A 6,000-nucleotide genomic window follows, 5' to 3' on the forward strand; every position below is an offset into this window, starting at 1 on the left:
GAGGGCAGCAGGGAGGGCAGCAGGGAGGGCAGCAGGGAGGGCAGCAGGGAGGGCAGCAGGGAGGGCAGCAGGGAGGCAGGCAGGCAGCCAGCCAGGGAGGCAACCAGGCAGGCCAGCAAGCAGGGCCACAAGCAGCCAGCCGGGGAGGCAACCAGGCAGGCCAGCAAGCAGGGCCACAGGCAGCCAGCCAGGGGGGCAGCCAGGAGCTTCTGCTGGTCTTTTATAGTGCTACAGGTGAGACCAATTAGCTGTTAAGGGGGGTGGTACCCAGCACTTCTGCTGGTAATCTCAGGTGAGGCCGATCAGCTGGTAAGGGTGTGGCTCGGTCCTCGAGATCCCCCAACTCCATACCGAGGATGACGCACATGGGATGGAATACTCCATTTGAGAAACTTGCTGTCAACCTCAGCAAGTTCAACCATCCACAAGAAACTCAGAAAAATCACCTTTATCCTGGCCCAAACCAGGACACTTCACCCCTTATTCCATACCATTTGCGTCATGCTCCAATCAGCAGAAATTAGGAATTCTCACCTAGTGTTAGATTCACCTGTGGTACACATTGTACTTCTCCATCTTTCATCATTACCCACCAAGTGTGTCCAGGCCCTTGAGCGAAAGCAACCCCACGAATGGGTTTGCCTTTGCCCGAGGCAGGATAAACCCAAACTGTTTTCCCTAGGAGATTCCTTTCATGCACCACAGGCACTTTGTCTCCATCTACTGTGTGTAGAAGATCTGACTGAGCAGGACCAGCTCGATTGATGGAACCCCTGGTATTAACTAACCAGGTAGCTTTTGCCAAATGCCTGTCCCAGTTCTTGAAAGTTCCACCACCCATTGCCTTTAAGGTAGTCTTTAACAGTCCATTGTACCTTTCAATTTTACCTGAGGCTGGTGCATGATAGGGGATATGGTATATCCACTCAATACCATGTTCTTTGGCCCAGTTATTGATAAGACTATTTTTGAAATGAGTTCCATTATCTGACTCAATTCTTTCTGGTGTACCATGTCTCCACAAGACTTGTTTCTCTAGGCCCAGAATAGTGTTCCGGGCTGTGGCATGAGGCACAGGATATGTTTCCAGCCATCCTGTACTTGCCTCCACCATTGTAAGCACATAGCGCTTACCTTGGCGGGTTTGAGGCAGTGTGATGTAATCGACTTGCCAGGCCTCCCCATACCTATACTTTGACCACCTCCCTTCATACCACAGAGGTTTCAACCTTTTAGCTTGCTTAATTGCAGCACATATGTCACAGTCGTGGATAACCTGGGCAATAGCGTCCAAAGATAAATCCACCCCTTGGTCACGAGCCCATCGATATGTTCCATCCCTGCCTTGATGACCTGAAGCATTGTGGGCCCATTTGGCTAAAAACAGTTCACCTTTATGGTCCCAGTCCAGATCTATTTGGAACACTTGAGCAGCCTCATCTGCTCGCTGATTGTTTCGATGTTCCTCAGTAGCTCGATACGAAGGTACGTGGGCATCTACATGACGCACTTTTACATCAAGTTTCTCTAACCTAGCAGCAATGTCTTTCCACAGTTCAGCAGCCCAGATAGGTTTATCTCTACGTTGCCAGTTGTTTTGTTTCCACTGCTTTAACCAACCCCATAAGGCATTTGCTACCATCCATGAGTCAGTATAGAGATAAAGTCTCGGCCACTTTCCTTGTTCAGCAATGTCCAAAGCCAATTGGATGGCTTTTACCTCTGCAAATTGACTTGATTCACCATCTCCTTCATCTGTTTTTGCAACTGGTCGTGTAGGATTCCATACAGCAGCTTTCCACCTTCGATGGCCTCCTACCAGTCGACAGGATCCATCAGTGAAAAGAGCATATTGTTTTTCATCCTCTGGTAGTTGGTCATATGGTGGGGCTTCTTCAGCCCGCTTTACCACTTTTTCTGGTGGCATTCCAAAGTGTTTTCCTTCTGGCCAATGTGTTATTGCTTCTACAATTCCTGGACGATTGAATCTTCCTATCCTAGCTCTCTGTGAGAGTAAAGCAATCCACTTGCTCCAGGTAGCATCGGTAGCATGATGGGAAGATTGTCTACCTGTGTACATAAAACCCAGTACAGGTAATCGTGGCACCAGGAGGAGCTGTGCTTCAGTACCAATCACTTCTGAAGCAGCTCTAACTCCTTCGTATGCGGCCAGTATCTCTTTTTCAGTGGCTGTGTAATTGGCTTCGGAGCCTTTGTAGTTTCGACCCCAAAATCCAAGAGGTCGGCCTCGAGTCTCTCCTGGAGCTTTCTGCCAGAGGCTCCATGTAGGACCATCACCTCCATCTCCGGTGTAAAGAACATTCTTAATGTCTGGCCCTGTTCGAATTGGTCCAAGGGCCATTGCCTGCACAATCTCCTGTTTAGTACTCTCAAAAGCAGCTTGTTGTTCTGAACCCCATTTAAAGTCTTTCTTCTTCCGAGTAACCTCATAGAGAGGTTTCACAATCTGATTATAAAGAGGAATATGCATCCTCCAGAAACCAACAGTTCCTAAGAAGGACTGAGTTTCCTTTTTAGTAGTTGGTGGGGCCATAGCTGTTATTTTGTTAATCACGTCCATTGGGATGTGGCGACGTCCATCTTGCCACTTAACTCCCAGAAACTGGATCTCTTGTGCAGGTCCCTTGACCTTGCTCCTTTTAATGGCAAAACCAGCCTCTAGAAGGATTTCAATTATCTTCTTACCTTTCTCATAGGCTTCCTTTGCTGTGTCACCCCACACAATGATGTCATCGATATACTGTAGATGTTCTGGAGCTCCACCCTTTTCCAAGGTATCATGGATCAGTCCATGGCAGATGGTAGGACTGTGTTTCCACCCCTGGGGCAGTCGATTCCAAGTATACTGGATACCTCTCCAGGTGAAAGCAAACTGTGCCCTGCATTCTGGTGCTACAGGAATAGCAAAAAATGCATTAGCAATGTCAATAGTAGCATACCACCTGGCTGCCTTTGACTCCAGCTCATACTGAAGTTCTAGGATGTCTGGCACAGCAGCACTTAGTGGTGGAGTAACCTCATTCAGGGCACGATAGTCCACTGTCAGCCTCCACTCTCCATTAGGCTTCCTCACTGGCCATACAGGACTGTTGAAGGGTGAGTGAGTCTTGCTGATCACTCCTTGGCTCTCTAGTTGCCGGATCAGCTTGTGAATGGGGATCACAGCATCTCTGTTGACACGATATTGTCTTCGATGCACTATTGAAGTGGCAGTTGGCACCCACTGGTTTATAGTTCTCAGCAAACCCACTACAAAGGATTTGTCTGAAAGGCCAAACAAAGCATGCAGCCATTCTCCATTCTCAGTCTTAATAGCTGCAGTACCGAAGGACCACCAGTACCCTTTTGGGTCCTCGAAATCACCTCCCTTGAGGTAGTCTATGCCAAGGATGCAAGGAGCATCTGGACCAGTCACTATCGGGTGCTTATGCCATTTTATTCCAGTGAGGCTCACATCAGCCTTCACAATAGTCAGTTCTTTAGATCCCCCTGTCACTCCAGAAATAGTGACAGAGTCTGTCCCTTTCTGATTCGATGGCATTAGGGTGCACTGTCCACCAAGGCTTTATATTTTTGTGGCTCTAATGTGCCAGGCCATTGAATCCACACAATCCAATAAATTTGGTTGTCCCTCTCCTCCACCTGGCTGGAGGCAGGGCACCTCTAAGCTTGAGCACATACAGCATTGTCAGTATGTGCATTACTGGAGTTTGCATCCCCAGTACTCACACCTGATGTAGAGGGATCTTGAGTCACCAGCATATTTGAACTGGGTAACTCCACACTGGAGACTTGAGCAGCCATCTTTTTAGAAGGACCTCCTTTTGCCTTCGTCTTACTCAGCAACTTACATACTTGCTCCTCTAGGACAGCAGTAGGTTTCTGATCCCACTTTTTCATGTCCTCTCCATACTCACACAGGAGTGCCCATAGGATTCCTTTTGCTGAATTCTGTTTCTCTCGATTCCATCTCATAGGAGGGCATCTCCTCTTAATGGCTGCTCCTTCTGTCTGAGGAAAAAGGGGTGAATGCAGTTTCTCAGATGTTCTCTTTATAGCCGAGACCCAGGCCTGACGAGGGGCTGTGACAGCATCTTCACACTCTCGTGCTGTTTTAATCACATCACCCACAGTTGCATCCACATCTGCAGGAACCCATAGCATTACTGGTAGTGTATGGTTAAAAGGTGGTGGTGCAGTATGCACAAACCTTTGCATCATAGGTCTAGGGCACGGTACGTGATAAGGATCTTCAATGTCATCAGCATTATAGATCACGTCTTGTACAGCCAATTCTGCCAGATACCTGAGAGCTTTTCCAAGTGTGGGTGCCTTGACCTGTGGGCAGTCTATTTCCTCTTTATAGGGATATCTCTCCCTTACAGCTGACAAGAGTCGTTTCCATAGGCTGGTGGTTCCAGCCTTTTCCCCAAATGCCCAATCAATACCTGCATCTTTGGCCAGGGATCCCAACTGCCTGGCTTCCTTCTGAAGGTAGCAGCCCCTTCATTCCAGCATTGAAGTAACCAAGAGAGAAGTGATTCACCTGAAAAACGGCTGTAGTCTTTTCTCAGAGTATGCAAGTCCTCATGGAATAGGACTGAGCAGATTCTGAGTCTGAGTCCTCAGCTGACTCCGATCTAGCTGCTCTATGAGGAGAGGCAGTATCCTCTATTTCCTCTATCACCTGGTCGTCTCGTTCAGACCTGGAAGGGTTAAGGCTCATTTCTGATTTCCATTGTTTTCCTTTTCTCCTAGTTACAGGGTCAACAAGTAGCTGTTTGGGCTGAGGGGGAGAGGCTGTGGTGTCTGCAGCAGTATCAGCAGCAGGGCTCTCTGAGCAGTAGCAGTGTTTGTGGGAGTAGAGACAGCAGCTGAAGCTGTAGCAGAAACACTGGCAATGCTGGCCGGCCTTATCTGAGTTGTGCCCTTGCGTGAAGAGAGGTGAGAAGCGGCTGCAGAGGCAGGAGCAGCGGTGCTCTCTGTACCAGGAGCAGCTCTCACTCTCCGAACAGCAACTCTCGGCCTCCGAAAAGGCATGCTCAATCTCATTATTGTGGTTTTTGTGTTACTCCTCACCAATATATGAGAAAAATTAACAACACCCACCAGAAGATTGAGAAATGAAATGCTATTGCTACTGAAATCTGGTGGAGTCAGCCCAAAATACGATGGAATGGTATAATTTCCCATATTAAAACTGGGAGTGTAATTACCAACCAAGTTTTTTATCTCTGTATGAAAAACTACTGCACCATGCACCATGATATACATCAGTATTGAGGACCATATTGCAACGATGGTACTTAAGCAGCTCTTACGAAAAACAAACCACAAAGTAACAGCAATTCCAGCTGGGAAAAGATCACATACCCTAAATACCAAAGGTATGGCATGATTGGTTTAATCTCCAACCCTGTGAAATTTCCAAAGAACAAGATCTGATTCCAGCTCAGCAAAGCCATTCTTTCTGCTGGAGTTGGAATTCAAACTATTCAGGCAAATTAGTCAAAATTTGAACTGGACTCGAGCCAATTAGCTCAGGCCCCACGTTGGGCACCAATAAATCTGTCACGGTTTAACACTGGCCCGGCGATTAAACTGGGTGACAGATGCTCTCTATTAATCTCTCTCCTCCCTGATAAAGAAAGGAGAGAGAATAAGGGAGAGAGACTTATGGGTTGGAAACTAAACTACACAACTTTAATGAAACAGTAATGATAAATAGGAAAAATAACTAAATATATACAAATATACAGGAAAATGGATAGAATCATAGAATCACAGAATTGGCTGGGTTGGAAGGGACCTCAGAGATCATCAAGTCCAACCCTTGATCCACTCCCGCTGCAGTTACTAGACCATGGCACTGAGTGCCACATCCAGTCTCCTTTTAAATATCTCCAGGGACGGAGAATCCACTACTTCCCGGAGCAGCCCATTCCGATGTCTTATCACTCTCTCAGTAAAGAAATTCTT

Source organism: Heliangelus exortis (assembly GCF_036169615.1).
Source record: "Heliangelus exortis chromosome W unlocalized genomic scaffold, bHelExo1.hap1 SUPER_W_unloc_2, whole genome shotgun sequence".
Lineage (NCBI taxonomy): Eukaryota > Metazoa > Chordata > Aves > Apodiformes > Trochilidae > Heliangelus > Heliangelus exortis.